This window comes from Ixodes scapularis, unplaced genomic scaffold, assembly GCF_016920785.2.
Source record: "Ixodes scapularis isolate PalLabHiFi unplaced genomic scaffold, ASM1692078v2 PGA_scaffold13__105_contigs__length_92229423, whole genome shotgun sequence".
Classification (NCBI taxonomy): Eukaryota; Metazoa; Arthropoda; class Arachnida; order Ixodida; family Ixodidae; genus Ixodes; species Ixodes scapularis.
The window spans coordinates 15946933-15963787 of NW_024609839.1; the positions used below are offsets into that span (position 1 = coordinate 15946933).

Consider the following 16855-nt stretch of genomic DNA (forward strand, 5'->3'; position numbering starts at 1 on the left):
TTATATGATTTACAGCTGATGATAACTGAACATATTTACACTTCTTCACTTTGGGGGATTGCGAATCACGACATACGAGGCACGTGATAAAGAAATAATGAGTCACACTCAACACAACCCACTTCATGAAGTAATGCCAAAGAGCTGCTCGCAAGCCACGTTATAACCCCGAGGGCAATCGGGTAGTGCTACGGCGCCCCCCTTTATCGAGCTCTTAGTGAGGGAGAAGTGGCCCCAAGCATCGTACTGCACGGCTGAATCATTGTAAGCATCATGGGTTGCCACAAACGAAGCATGTGGATCCTTCCTGTTTGGAGAGAAGGTGACATGTGTTGTTTGTCTCAGAAGATTTCAGGAAACACGCTTCGCTTATCACTCGTCTCCTATGCGCATCTGTTTACTGATTGTAATCATGGTAGAGGGAAGTGGTCTTGCCCTTGGCTGAACCACAGCAGTATTTGAATAAGTGAAGCTCATTATGACATCAATCAGAATGTGCTAAAATGACCATTTATTGAACCCTAAGAGACAAATTAGGAATACAATGTATGCCACTGCATGACATAAAGAATACTATCTGCAAGCATGTAGTGAAAAATGTCAAAGAATAAACTTGCGCTCTACGGCAAAAAAAAAAGCAAATGTTTAGTAGAAGAGGCTATCCTCTTGCTCATGTACAAGAAAAGTGATAAATTTATAAAAGACGACTATGGGTGAGGAACTTGTACAGCTAAATTCTAAGCACCTCGCCTAGAGGAGGTCAGCATACGTTATCACAGAAAGTGCCCAACAGTTAAAGAGAGAAAAAGAAAACATACCTCCATAAAACATTCTACCATTCGTTCTGTAAGCGAAATAAAAATGAATCTGATAATACTGGCGATAAAACTGCATTATACACTTTTAAAACGGCCCACAAAACATCTATTCAACCACCACCTGTCTGCAAATTTTGTTCAAAAATTTAATTACGACTGTCTTTGGAGTTATCTCGCTCAAGTCAAGGAAAATCCCCTCCAGAGCAACCAGCGTGTTGGAGGCCTTGCATTCGTACAGGATGCTGAACAGTCAAAATGCTGTCAACAACATGTACAGCCCGCCTTCAGCATAAAAACAGAATTCGCGCTCACGATCTACAACAAAGTGAAGAAAGTCTGCATCGTCCAGCTCCTGCTTCGTGTAGAGGACACATGGGGCCGGTAGGATGTTCTCGTCTTGTGTTAGGTAAAAGAAAAAAAAAACACAAAATATTTTAATGTAGAAGGCCGAAACATGTTTGTTCTCGTCAACTGCTATTATTTGCTGCAGTTAAGGCGTTAAGCATCAGCCTCCACAGAGACATAGAGTGCTTATCTGTGAACAAGTAGACGGCGTCTGCAGCAATGTAAAACGAATGAGGAATTCGCTTCTGAGTATCCCTATTTCTGTACCAAGATGCATTCGCGAAACCTTAATGTATGTCAGTAGTGAAATACTTCTGCGATGTACAGGGTCCGACCGAGAAAAGTAAACCCTACTTTTCGGCCCGCATAAAAAAACTACGCATCGCAGAACGCTCAAACTCCGCCAGAATGTAACCCTAGCGGTTCAAGCAAGATGCCAAAGTTTCGGAACATGAGCTTACCTGCATCAAGAGATAAAAGAAAAAAAACGAGAAATCTCTACGTGGAGGCTCCGACCACAGAGAGACGCAGACGGAGGCCGTCTGTTTTGCGTTGCATCACATAGGTGGCGCCACCACTGGTGTTCGGGTTTGCGAAGACCAAAGCAGACGACATCTGCTAAAATAATTAGCATGACAAAATGTTATGCCTAAGTAAATGCACCGAAGTATCACAAATTAGAGCGTGTAATCTTTATTTCCGTTGCAGTGAAAAGCACTGGGTAAGTGAAACTTCAGAAATGATAGAGAATTTGCCGCCAAGCCTGCAGATGCCCGTGATAACCCGCCAACCCGCATAGGTGGTGGCGCCACCTATGCGATGCAAAGAAAAGCAGACGGCCTCCGTCTGCGTCTCTCTGTGGTCGGAGCCTCCCCATAGAGATTTCTCGTTTTCTTCTTTTATCTTTTGATCCAGGTAAGCTCATGTTCCGAAACTTTTGCATCTTGCTTGGACCGCTAGGGTTACATTGTAGCAGAGTTTGAGCGTTCTGCGACGCGTAGTTTTTTTATGCGGGCTGGGAAGTAGGGTTTACTTTTCTCGATCGGACCCTATATATTATGATACACTGCTAGACTTGTGTATCTTGCTACATTTATTGTTGGAAATAAGCTGACAGGTTTGGAGATTAAAAAAAAAAATAATAGTTGCCACGCCACAAATCCGACGCATGACTGGTTCGCTTTCGGAATGAGTGATTTTTTTTACTTTGCTATCACATTTTGCTTTTACAGCGGCCTTCCTGTGAACATTGGAGGCTGTAGATTGGATAAGAGGACAGCAACAAATGCACAATTGCGAAACAATATGTCCAAAAGGGTCAGAAGACAAAAAGCAGGGACGTTTGCGCAGACACGCTTTGTCAGGCGGTGTCATCGGTCACAAGCGTTCATTGGGTGCAATAATGGGTTCTTATCGGTATCAGCGAACATAGCCAAGGCAAGGCAAGTTTAATAAAGAAAAAGGGACAAACACCAACAGAAGGCGGAGAGCTCAGGAGCTACAATCTATGTCGGCCACGGACGCACCCTTCTCGTCTCGCCACCCTGCACTTATGAACAGTATAGGGCCGCCGACTGACCCTAAAAGTACATGCTGATATTTGTTCGTTGACCAACTTTAATTTTTTTTTGCTTCCTCCTCTAAACAGAAAAATCCAAAGATTAAGGTTACAGAAAACAGCAAACATAATAATGTCTCGTATGTAGCTCTAAAAATTAATTTTTACGAGCTACATTTTATATACAGTCACCGACCTTATGAGCTCCCCCGTCCGAACATTAACTGGAGCAGAAAACATCCAGCATGCAGCTCGTCGAGCGTGGCAAGGTTGACGGCTGTGGTTTTTTATTTAAACGGTGGCGGGGTGATTGCACCGAAACAGGTGCTCGTGACAATATATTTGTATAGCTAACTATGAGATAGTGTTGTGTTTGCACCTCGCAGCACCCCTCTAATTGGTGACAGACAAAGGTGTTCTGACAAAATATATAATGAGCTGTAAGACTGCTGAAATTTGTCCTAGTTGGTGACGCATGTTTACGGGTAAAACAGCGCGAACAAGGACACAGGACAGAGAAAATCTACACAGACGGAGCGCTGACTGTCAACTGCTTATTTTTTAAAGAAACGCCCATCAGCGTGGTCAAACCAAACAAAAATTACATCACGACACATGACCGTCGCATGATCGTCACAAGTTAAGGCTCTCAAAAATGTCAACTCACGATCATAAAGAAATATCGAAGGCGCACTGACACATTTTGCTTTGAAATTGGAAATGTAAAAGGCCTCAGTTATCTCTCTAGTTCCTTGGTGACTGTGTCTTCCCCAGAATCGTGGTATCTTCCAAAACCGCAGAATAACCACATCTGTCGGAGATGCCCTAATCGAGCACGCGTGTTCACATAGTCTATCACTAATGCAGCGACCGGTTTGGCTCATGTAAACTTTCTTACAATTCAAAGGAATACTGTAGACTCCCCCCCCCCCCCCCCCCCCCCGGCAAGGAACAAACTTTTTTTTATGCTTCTTATCACATGCGGCCCTAACAACCGATCCCCTCTCCACCGTCACACATAAGCGTCCCAGCTTGGCTGGTGCTGAGAAAACGACAAGCACATCGTGGCGTTGCGCTAGTTTCTTTAACCTATGTGCCACATTATGGATATAGGGCACCACCTTTGGTTTCCTGTGTAGACTTCCTACCCATAACTACCTCCGGATTTCTCGCCCTCCTCAAGGTTCACTCGGCCACACCTACCAGCAGATTGCCAGGATAGCCGCCCTCCAAAAGTTTGTTGGCCTGGCTACAAAAACTCGTCGTCATTTGGTGAGGACATGACCTGACGAGTAACCCCCAAAGACTTCTGGATATGATTCTCTTTTTAACTATTTTTGAATGACTCAGGTCGAAAGAAGCACACCTTTCTTCGACCTGGGACAGCAGCACCAATACATCTGGGAGTCCGAGAAAGTTAGCTTAATATCTAAAAACTGTAGAACACTCCCAACAAGGTCTTCTTTAAGTGGCGCATTACTGTCCAGGTCTGGTAGAGGCATAGTCGGAAAATTAGGAAGTGGCGTCATCCATGTATTTAGGTACCTATAGATGACTTTCTAGTGTTGTTCCAAACTGGTTCTGGCCGGAACAGAGGGGGTGTGGGTGCTGACATAATGGACGTGTTGGACTTCACCACGTAAGACCCTGTTGGGAGTGTTCTCCAGTTTTTAGACAGTTTTATTTGCAGAGACGCGGCATTTATATTGGGTCCAGTGTTGCACCGGTAGTGTGCAAAATCTATCACGCGAAGTTCGACTGCACTGTTTCGCAGGCTTTGACTGACGTCCCTGTTGTCAAGATCTGTATATATGTGAATGACTTTGACGTTTTCGTTAGCGTACCCCCTCAAACTCACCTGGACTATGTCGCCAAGTCTGTCCGACAAGTTTTTGAACGGTGCTCGAGCCACTTACGTTCCACGATCGAGTTGCCGGCGGACGGTGCAATGCAGTTCTTCGATTTACGTTTGACCTTCATTGGTTCCGACCACATCTGTTGGATGTACTCGCCGCGAATCAGAAAGTCAATATTACCATTCGACTCGGCGCACTCTAAGTTAGTCAAAAGGGGTACCGCCAACCTATGCCTCCGCTCGGCTTTACAAAAGTCTTGCCCCCACGCCGTACGCGAGAGCTTCGACCTTTAGCTACATCGCCTTGACCTTTCGGGTTTCTCTTCTTGTCTGGTGAGAGGAGTGGCCGAATCCCTGCTTAAGATGAAAAGTCCTGACACAGAAGCTGGGAAAAGGCCAAAGAAGTTCGAAGTGCTACTTTACGTTCACAGAATCTCTCACAATCTGAAACGTGCAGGAGGAAAATTCAACGTTGACGTTGTCTTCACGGCCCCCTACAAACTATCTAATCTCTGCGCAATTTCAAGCGGGACCAAACCTAGGAACGGCCCCTGTCACACGAGGCATGCCAAGCAGTTTGCGCCTTGTGTTAAGGAAGTGGTCTACAAGATCACTCTCAGCTGTGGTAGTGTCTACTTGGGACAGACTGGTCGCTGTTTGAATGATAGGCTGCGTGAGCTCGCGGCCTCGCTCGGCAGTGGTCACGGTTCCCATCTAGCTATACACTGCAGGGATTGTGGGTGTTCTCCTGCGTTGGACAACACAAATTTGGTGGGACGCATGAGGGGCAAATGGGAGGGAGAGATCATGGAAGTGCGCGTATACTTGCCTGTGGACCAGATCACTGCATTAGTGTCGCTTCAGTGCATCTGACCAACAGGGAATTACTATTTTTCAATTGTGACCGCCCTTAGTATACTGTACACGCGATGTGTAAAGCTCTAATTTGTGTCCTGAACGCGGTGTGCACGTGGTGCGAACGTGGAGTGTACGCAGCGCATGATCTTATTGTTTTCTCGTGCCGCTGTCAGAATTTTAATATTCTTTTTAATAATAGTTATTCAGGTCACGCGTTTTGCGACGTCCTAGTGCCGCTGTTTTTTTCTTTATTCGCATTTATCTCTTTTGAAAGAGAAAGAAGAGCTTGTGCTTGTGCGGGCCACTGTGCGCGCGTGGAAGTTATAGTAAACCTTTGGTCTTTAGTAAGTTTATGTCCTGGGTCCTTCTTCTACTTTGTGTCCTGTCCTTTTTGCTCTGTTTCTTAATATAAGGTGTGGCCGAGTGCCTCTTGGGAAGAGTGAGAAATCCGGAGGTAGTTCTGTGTAGCAAGTCTAGCAGAAACCACTGGTGGTGCCCTATATCTATGAGGTGGCACATAGGTTAAAGAAAGTAGCGCAAAGTCACAATGTTCCTGTCATTTTCTCAGCACCGGCCAAGCTGGGACGTTTATGTGCGAGGGTGGAGAGGGGAACGGTTATCAGGGCTGCATGTGATACGAAGCATGAAAACAACTTTGCCCCTTGCGTTTGCGTGTGTGTGTGTGTGTGTGGGGGGGGGGGGGGTCTACAGTATTTCCCTGACTTGTAAAAAGTTTACATTGGCCACACCGGTCACTGTATTAATGATAGATTACGTGAACGCGCCATGTTCGATTAGGGCAACTCCGTCATGGTATCTGGCGGTTCACTGCGACAGATGTGGTTGTTCTGCGGTTTTGGAAGATACCACGGTCCTAGGAAGACACAGTCACCAACAAACTACGGAGATAACTGAGGCCTTTTACATTTCCAGGTTCAAAGACAAACGTGACAGTGCGCCTTTTGTAGCTCTTTATGATTGTGATTTGGCATTTTTGATGGGCTTTAACTTGTGGCGATCATGGGACGGTCATGTGTCATGATGTAATTGTTCTTTGGTGTGACCACACCGTTGGGCGTTTTTTTTTAATAAACAGGTGACATCAGCGCTCCGTCTGAGTAAACCCTCTCTGTCCTGTGTCCTTGTTCGTGCTGTTTTACCCGTAAACATTCAATGACCTGTCTGCATCAAGAGAAGAGCAATCTCGGTAGACCAAAAGGTAACCTGCGGTTGCTGGATGACTTGATGTAAACTGACCTAGAATTCGGGGGCTTGGAGAGAGGTGCAGAAGCTATGTGATATTAAACTGAAAATTTAATAATCTCAAATCATTATCTGATTTAAACCCAAATTCCATGATTCGCACATGCCTATTATTTTCAGTATGAAGCCAAAGGCAACCCAAGTTGTAGTCTGTTGAATTTATTGCCGAATAAAATACATTTTGAACACCAAACTGGATGCTTTACCTATGTTTGAAATTTTGCGATAAAAATTCAATAGTTAATTGGGTGAAAAAGAAAGCTTTGTAATAATTATGTGCGTGATTACATTCTAGAAGTCGTTTTACATGTAGACGCAGCATTCTATTTGAGAGCTAACATAAAAGTTAAAAAAGGCCATGAGAGTTATGTCAATGTCTTCATTGCGTGTTCGTGGGACTCGGCGGAGATTAATTAGTAAGGGCATAAGCGTGACAGTATGTTAACTAATTGATTAAAATCTGTTAGCTTTGTAATTAAAGGCTTTATGGGCTATGTTGCAACTGCAGTGTTAAAAGCTAGTCAATATTAAAGGCTATTCCGATTTAAACAATTCACAAAAAGCCAAGCGGCTGCGAGATATTCATTGTCCAACTTTTGCGTTTTTAATTTCGAATGCAAAAAACCGCGCTCAGTCTGAGTTGAAGAATTCGTGCTGTTAATGTTAAGTAAAAAGAGTGACCAGGCACGTCGCCACTATCTCGACATGGTGCCCCTGGTGGATGCATCGGCGTCATACTTCCAAGATAGTGACGATGCTGCGTTCGAAGCACAACATCCTGAGGTCTGCACAACATCCTGAGGTCTTCTGAGCGCCAGATTTTGGAATTGGGTGAAGAAAAGGTAGATTTTTAGCATTGAATATCTCGAGCCCTGTTGCCATTCGTAAATTGCGTCAATTGGGTTTGTCTTTTATATTCAATGCCTTTAAACTAGAATTGAAACATGCCCCATTAAATCATTGATTAAAAATATTATTAAAATATTTTGGTAGATTAGTCTTGATTAACATTCTGCGACGGTTATCCCCTTTTCTAATGTCCTCCGAGCCCCACAAACACACAGTGAAGGCAGCATCCAGGTAACACTCACGCCGTTTTTTTTTTTTTTTTTTTTTTTTTTTTTTTTTTTTTTTTTTTTTTTTAAATTTTGTTTGAATTAAAATATAAAGTTTTGTATATATGTATATATAAATACCGGGTGCATGTGCGTGCAGCCCAGCACCATCCTATTATAGAGGTCCACTTTTTTTTACGTAAAACTGGATCAAACTGGACAAGGCCAGTTTTACATCAACCCCCCGCACGGCATGTACCAAGGGCCGCCAAAAATGATTGCTCACCTCATAGAACACTCTGTAAGGCTTGAAGAGAGCGGATTGCAGCCTTTGACGGTTGGGTCTACCCACTTGGTTCAGCTGGGACCTGCAATAAATTTAATACAGCTTGCCATTTACCATAAAGTAACAAAGAGAAAGCCTCAGCACGGCATGTCCCGAGGGCCGCTAGAAATTCTCGCTCACTTCATGCGACAAAAGCCTCCATTAACGACCGACTGAATTTAGTATAAATGTTGCAGAAAAATAAGGATCTGTATTCAGCTGTGTCAAAACACGTGATCTAATGTAACAATTGAGTGTTCTTATAGAACACTACTTAAATAATTTTGACTAAAGAGAATGACCACAAGTATATACTGAAAGAATCAGTAACACCGATGAAACCTAGAAATCTTTTGAATGCCTTCCCTGTGTTTCGCCATCGAGCAGAAGAAGTTTCTTGGCCCATATTTATTTTGTAAGCAGGCGTGATGTCCGCAAGTTTTTGTTTTCTTTTAAATCTTGATGTTGTGCTTGATATTTTTTTATTTTCTATGTTGGAAGCTCAAAGGCATTCTCTGTTGTTTGTTAAATCACATTTACCCAGATACTAAAAGGTTGCTTTGTGTTTACTGTCCTTGGGTATATTAGGGGTTTTGAACAGTATAACGCTGTAAGGTTCAGGAAGAAACTCTCTTTGTAGAGGGGTGGTAATCAGAAGAGAAATTGTAAAGAGTGACTTCATGTTTTTCCCTATGTTCCCTCTTTTGGGTCGCCTATTCATTTTTGTCTCTTAAAACTCAGCTGTGATTGACACTTCTTTGCGTTTGTGGCATTTCTCAGAAACCAATCTTAAAAAAATTAATCGTGTTTAGCCTGTAGAGCTAGCTTGCACCCTCGTTTTTGTTTTTGTTCATTAATAAATGACTGTGGGATTCAACTGTAAGCACAGTCGTAATGCATACAAATAAATAGCAGCATACTTTTGTGGACTAGTGCTGATGATTGGACCAGTTAGTACCGAATTATTAAAAATAAATCATGAAGAATATGGGAACAGATGATACAAACTCAACACAGCGCTGTGTTGATCTCCTCCTTGTCCGTGAGATTCACACTCCGTGTTTTAATAATACATTTTCTTCATATTTTCTACTTGGTATCATCTCTAAAGCGGTTCACTGGAAAAACCCACCTGCCATTTCATTCACTTTAGGGCTGCTTTACTTTCCTAATGGTGCCATCGTTGAGGGAGTGCAGTGCGGGCGTCACTATCACTCTTGTGGTGCATTTCCCCACGTTCTTATAGGTTTCAAGCTGCTTGCCAAACTGAGTCAGGCCTGCCAGCACTGCAGGAACTGTCAATTCCACTGTTTTAGACGTAGACACCCACATTTTGCGTGTACTTGAAAGAAGCTCTAACAGAGAGGAAACAAAATGATTGGCCCTTTTTGAATGCATTCTTTCCTTTCGCTGAGAACATACATACAAGTCACACGCTAGTGCACATTCAGTGGTCCGGCTTAATTTATGAAGAACACTTCTTTTTATATGACTTCGACCTCTTTGAGAAACGATTCAATATAATTGGTCGGACAAAAATGGCTGCTATGAACTGTACTTTACATTTACACATTACCTCATGTCATAAAAAGAGTAGAGCAGGGTAAGGCTGAACTGCATCAATTACAAATTTGTAACCAATTAATAGTTGGCATTTATTTATTAATTAATATTGACTATTAGTCTTTGACAGGAAGAATAACCGGGCGAGTTGGTGCGGTGGTAGTCTTTCAACACCTTCGAATATTCAGGTTTGACATTGGCGTCTAAGTTAATTTTTTTTCATCTTTTTTGTGTTTTTGCTTTTTCTAGCTGCTCTGCTTCTTGTAAGGGCTTTCGCCACCACTAAAAAACGTGACATTCAAACTTTTGTTTCACAATCGGAAACTTAGAAAGTGTATCGGTTCGGCAAACGCGAAGAGACCGCGCGTCTCTACGGCACAGCCTTTAGCTTAGGTGAAAAATCATGCTTCTCGCTCTTTTAACGTTTTTTTCGCTCCCGCTTTATGAAACAAATCAGTGGCGAGCGGCTGTTGGTACAAGACGTAAGAACTAGCATGACCTGTGATTAACACTTTGGGACGGCGACTGAATGCTTGAACATACCTCAGGCGGCAATTGAAGGCTCCGCAAAAGCGTCGTCGGAGGAGCGTCGTTGGACGTCGCCCAGAACATGCCGACGGTTCCGCCGCACGGGAATCCTTCTGACGCTGGGGAGCGAGCCACAGGTTTTGAAGAAGATACGCTCTTTTGAAACAAATAAATCACTCAGGATAGAAGCACAGTTAAAATGAAGCATAGCTTAGCAAGCACACGGTACACGACAATGTTTTAAACAGCAGCCCACTTCGCAGAAACAAAAGAAAGTTGCTTACCGGCGTTTGCACGAGTCGTTCGTGCTGTCCAGAACTTGCGGGCGTTGGCAAGACGCAGCGTCTCCCAGCTCTCAGTCATTGCTTGCTATTTTTGAACACGGTATTTATAAGGAAGATACCTCAAATATCCGCTAAAACGTCTACAACGTAAAAAAAGAAAGGAGATTCCCTAAGCATCTGGAACCCCAATGGCCATCCAACGGCAGCCCAACTTAAGCTAATCGCAGTAGCGATGGTCTTGCGCAGTCTTCAAGAGTCTCTTTTCCTTCTCCTATTTTTTAGAACGATACTAAGCAAACCATTATTATATTAGTAACAATAAGAAAGTCACTACAATAATAATGCAAAAAATTGCGAAAAGACAGTAAATTTTAGGTTTTATTTAAACTTTAGGTTTCTTTTTTTTTGTGTGTAAAACCGAAACTAGCGGTCCGGAGTAGTTCTCTGCGCAGCCTTTTTAGGGGGAGTACGATCTGTAGCCACTCGCAATATTTCAGTTTAGTTATCAACGTTCCCGCGGGGGAGTGAAGGAGTTTCGCGGTTTTTTTCTTTCGATTGCTGTGTGCAGTTGCAGCTAATTTTAGGCGTTGCAGTTAATTTTAGGAGATCGAATAAAACGCACTGACAGCGAAATCAGCGACCGCGACAAAGATATCAGCTTGGCTCCAGCTAGAATGACGTGACAACTAGAATACTATATAGCTCCTTCGGAGCAGAGGATGGGTGGACGGATTAATCTGGCTGAGCCCTTTGATCGGGCGGTAGCTTACGCCACCTAGCCATTTTCTTTTACCATTTAGGCTTAGAATATTTAAATGTGAAAACTATATTCACTCCACACTGCAAAGAAAGTGAGGCTATAAAACCTTCTTGCCATCTGTTGATAAGAAAATACCTAGTTTTGTCTCGCTTTCTGCCACCATTCACTTAATATTTGCTTGGTAATTTCTACAGTCTAAAACTCAATTACTTTATTAAATCTATGTTGTCTTCGGTAGGCATAAAGTGAAGCCCTTTACAGTAGAGTATCAAGTGCTCAGACGTCTCGTCCTCCTCTCCACAAGCAGTGCACACTGTATCCATTTCTTGGTACTTTTCTCTGTATGTTCTGGTTCGCAGAACACCCGTCTTCGCCTCAAAACACAGTGAGCTTCCCCTAGAATTGTCATAAATACTTTATTTGGCAGTAACTGTTTTGTTTAATCTATAGCTTTCCAGAGCCGTCTTTGTCTGCATTCCGTCTAGCCACCGATCTCTTTCTGTGGCCTTGACTTTCTTCTTAACTGAGACCTGCTCTTCCGTATCTCCACTAGAGCCTAAAAACTTTCCTCTTAGTTTTCTAGTGCGCTGTCTTCCATTTGTGTCTATACTCCTCATGTATAAATAGCTGAAAACCTTTCTTGCCCATTGGTCCCCATCCATTTGCCTCGACCGATCTTCAAATTCTATCTTGCTCACCGCTTCCCTGCTCTCAAATGACGCCCATCCCATGTCTCCTTGTACTCCATGGTTTGGTGTTTTGCAATGTGCCCCCAAAGCCAGCCTACCTACTCCGCGCTGTTTTATTTCTAGTCTTGCATGCACTTCGGATTTCATGTCTAGCACGTTTCCCAAAGTCAAGCCAGGCACCATGACCCCTTTCCAAATCTTTCTCACCACCTCATACCTGTCGTAATTCCAAAGTGCTCTATTTTTAATTACAGCTGCATTTCTCTTTCCCTTACCTATTATGCACTTTTCATGCTCACTGAGATACTCTGAACCATCACATATTGATACTCCTACATACTTGTATTTACTAGCTCTCTCAACTGTAACATTCTGTATCTTCAGCCTCTCAACTTCATCATCGTTAAAAATCATGACCGCTGATTTTTCACTACTGAAGTCTAAACCTAATTCCTCTCCTTCCTTACCACAGATGTTCATTAATTCCTGCAACTTTGTCCTGTTGTTAGCCATTAGTACGATATCATCCGCATACATCAATCCCGGTAAGGATTGCTGAATTTTTTGGCTTAGCTTACTGTACGAAAGATCGAATCCATGCCCACTCTTCTCTAGGCTATGCTCCAATCCTCTCAGATACAACATAAACAGTAAAGGAGATAACGGGCACCTCTGACTAAGGCCTCGTCTTATTTCTATTTTCCCCGTCGCCTTTCCTTCCCATGTTATAATCACCCTATTAACTTTGTAAATGTTCCTTAATAGGGCTGTTATTCCTTAATCTAGGTTTAAGCTCTCCAGTGTGTCCCACAGGTTCCTTTGGTTCAGATTGTCATAGGCACCCTTAATATCCAGAAATGCCAGCCAGAGCTGTCTGTTTTGTTTTTGCGCTATATCTATACACTGTGTTAGAGAAAATATAGTGTCCTCCAACCTTCTTTGTTTCCGAAACCCGTTCTGTAACTTGTCCAGTATGCCCTCGCAATGTACCCATTCTTCCAGTATGTTCTTTATAATCTACATTACCAACCTGTAAATAACTGGTGTCACGGTTATGGGATGATAATTCCTAATATCAAACTTATCTCCCTTTCCCTTATATATCATACTCATCCTACTAAGCCTCCATTCACCTGGAATATTTCCTCTTGTTATCATAGTGCTCACTGCCTCCCTTAGTTTTGCCTTAAATTTAGGACCGAAATTCTTCACCAGCTTGATTGGGATCCCATTTGTCCGTGTCGACGTTCCACTTGGGACTCTTCGTTCCCCCTTTTCCCATTCTCTTTGTCCAAAATCCGCGATGTCACAAGCTGAACTGCTACTTCCTTCGGTTCTCCTATCTTCCAGATGTAGCCGTTCCCGAAATTTCTCCTCCATCACTGCTCCTATATCTTGTATCGCATCACCTCCCTCTAACTGATCGCCCTGATGCGAGAGTATGAAACTCTGTCTAGCTTGCGTCATTTCACCGAGTGAGTTCAAGTGCTCCCAAAACTTCTTTGCAGCGTTTCTATCTTTATTGCTTACATTACTTATCCATTCCTCACCATTTATTTGACTTTTCGCATTGATCAATCTGGATGCCTCTCGGCGACATGTTATAAAAGTGCCCCATTTTCTTTTTACTTCCGTTTCTGAATCCCCACTCCGCTTAATATACCGGTGTTCTCTAAAGGCTTCTCGACGTTTTTGTATCGCTTGCTTCACTTCTTTGTCCTACCAGCTTTTTGGTCTATGTCCTTGCTTCCCCTTTCGTTTAATCTGAACTTTGTCTAGTTCCAGAACAAAAAGCCTGGTTAGGCTCTCATAGGTCCAATCCGTATACCGTTGCCCTTAAACTGCTTCCTCTATTTTTTCAGCAACTATTTCCAACTCTTTGTCGCTGCAGAAAGTTTGCTTTGAATTATGTTGTCTAGTTTCAGCATTTACTTCTCTGGCGAAATTCAGCTTAATACGTTTGTGATCACTACCAAGACTTTTGGAACCTTCTTCATCTATTTTCATTTCTTGTAACTTTCCATATATTTTGTGTGACGTGAGTACGTAATCTGTAGTTGAATGTATATTGCCAGTTTCCCGCGTTATGTGCCCGTCACACTTCTGACTTGTATTACATAACTAAGTCATGCTTTTTCACCAGTTCTATTAATATGCTTTCAGTTGAGTCCGTATGCCCATCCACACCCTCGATATCTGCATTCATGTCTCCCATAAAACTTATTTCAGAGCCTTCCCCTAGCTCACTAATGTCTCTTGATATTCAATCAATCATTTGTCTGTTTTCCTCTTTAGCCCTTGTCCCTGTCCATAAGTAAACAACTCCAAGGACTGTTGATTCCCCAGCGACATTTCCTTTCAGCCACGAATGTTCAGCGCACTCCTTTCTGATCCTTAGAAAGTTCATATCCTTCTTAATAAATGCTCCAATTCCACCTCCCTTCCTTGTTCCCTCCATTTTGTTGCATTCTTCCAACACATAGTCAGTGTTGCAAGGTGGCTGCTCCGTGTCTCTGAGATGTGTTTCCACAAACCCATACACCATTAAATCCTAATTTCTTAGTTGCTTCTCTACCTCTTCCCATTTTAACCTATTTCTCCCACCCTCCATGTTAATATATGCAATGTCTGATTGTGCTGTTTGTTTATACTTGTTCCTACGTTTTCTCCTCTTTTTAACCCTGGGTGCCTCTCCTGACCTTGTTGGGTTTTCAGTTACTTCAGTGCCCCCAGGGCCCTCGGTCCCCACAAAGAAGCAGTCACCGTGTGGCCCATCCTATCCCCCACCCTGTAACCCGTGGCCTTACTGTAGTGAATGCCATCTGCAAAAGGGCGGGAGCTAGCCTCGTACACTTCCCTGTTTACTTCCATTACGTCGTACCGAAGCTGTCGACTCATACCCTTAATTAATCTGTTGGCTTCGACAGCCCTCCTCTCCGTTACCCCGGACTGTCCCCGAACTTTTGGAATGGTACACACAACCACGTGCACAATCTCAGACACGTCCCTCAGCTTACGCATTCCCACGTTTAGCTGCTTTCCAAGGTTCTGGCTCCTACCCTTGAGCACATCATTAAGCCCCGTATGAACTATTACTAGGTTCCTTCCCTCCCGGTTATCCCACATCTCACATGCTGTGGTCATAGCATCCACCATACACTTCCCTGGCTTGACCTCTACGGTTACCCTCCGGTCTCCCTTCACCCTGTTATGTACACCCCTCTTAACCCGTGCTACGTTAGAGCTCCCCACTACCAGTACCCCGAATCCCCCTGGTACCTCCGCGCCTTTCTCCTGCGACTTATCTCCTGTCACCTGACTGCCCGACGCCTGCTGCTCGAAGGCGCCATTGAGTTGAGGGTCACTCAGCTCTCCAGCGTCGTCGAGCCCGCCAGCCAACAGGCTGGACTCCCGACCACCAGTGACCCCAGCCCGCAGTCTGGTGGTTCGTCCCGCTAGAACTGACGCTTCCTCCTTTTTTTCCCTCGCTACACTCGCTCGCTCGAATTACCCCTTCCAGGCGCTCTACCCTACTCTCACACTCCCTCTTAAGCTCCTCTAAACCCGCCTTCCATAATTCTTCCAGCTCTTCCGCCTGCTTCTCGAGGCCGACCCGCTGCTCCCTCTCATGATTAAGCTGCCTAGTCAGCCCCTCAACCTTGGCCTTGAGACCCACCCGCTTCTCTCCTGCCTTAAGCTGGGCCTCAATCTCCCAAACTCTACCCTGCCATTCCGCAGTTACCTGCTGAAGCTTCATACAAAGTCGACACTCGAAACTCATCCCCGCCGCCTCCTCCAGGCTCCCGAAACCCGTCTCCTCTAGGTAACACCACCTCCCACACCCCTTGCACTGCACCAACCCGTCCCCACCCTTGTCATGCCGAACCAAATCTAGACCCATGTCTAGACCGGGAACAAACCGTCCCTTCCCGCCAAAAATTCAAACAGAGCTTACTTTGTGAAACTAACTTCAACTGCTGCTGTTTAAACCTAACACTGCTACCGAACAGTCACTTCCAATCAACTCTGAAAAAAGAGAGAGAAAAGAACAAAAACTGGCACTTAGCTTCGGATGCTCCAGGAAAACTAGGAAACACGTGCAACCGCCGCTCGCAGAAAGTAGCGCAATCGAGAACGCAATCTCTCGGCGACTAGCGGCGAACGCCCAAGGGTTTCAAATCGGATCAGAAATGCACAAGGAACGTGAGAAAACCGTTGTTTCTTCAAAATTGTCGGGATGCACAAAACGTCAACAGTTTTTGACATAATAAAGGAACATTTCAGAATAATTAGCGCTAAATTGTGTGCCATGTAAGGAAGTATTTTTTTTTAATTGCCTGAGCGGCATCATGCAGCAGACGACGCAGTGACGTCACAACAACGTGGCACCATCCACGTGACCCACTCAGGGCAACCCAGAAAGTCCATCTCCGCTGTGTACAAAATTCGTCTGCTTCAAACGCCATTGCCTTGGAAATTGCCTTCTCAAATTCTTCATACGCATTCGCTATTATAAAAACTGTTAAAGTGTTTAGTGCTTTACCACCTTCACGACAGAGTAGTTTTGAAATGTGTTAACTCGGCGTTTACTTTTTAATGAGCCGTGTTGCGTCGTTTTTCATGTGCTCCTATAGGGCGGGCCGCCTCCTGGAACCCTGAGTACCACGTGACTCGCGCCGAGGTGCTCTGTCGGCCATGTTGTCGGCAAAGCACGCGAATCAAAGGATAGCGTTACTCTGCTCCTTAGGAGCTATATAGTGCTCTAGTGACAACGAGGCAGCCGTTCTCGGCGAAGTGTTTGCCTAGCCAGCGAAGAGGTCTGAGATATCGCGCTATGTCGAAGACGCGCCAATTTGGATGAAGTGCTAGGTATGTCGTTTGTTCGTTGTGTAATCTCTGTAATGTTATAGGAATAATTAGAAGACAATACGCCAAATACTCCGCAGGTGCAAGT

At 44.1% G+C, this 16855-nt stretch overlaps 1 pseudogene; it reads left to right on the forward strand.

Moving 5' to 3' along the window:
* Window positions 1–597: 597 nt before the first annotated feature.
* The window catches only part of LOC121835514, a 144045-nt pseudogene continuing 127787 nt past the window's right edge, over window positions 598–16855 (forward strand).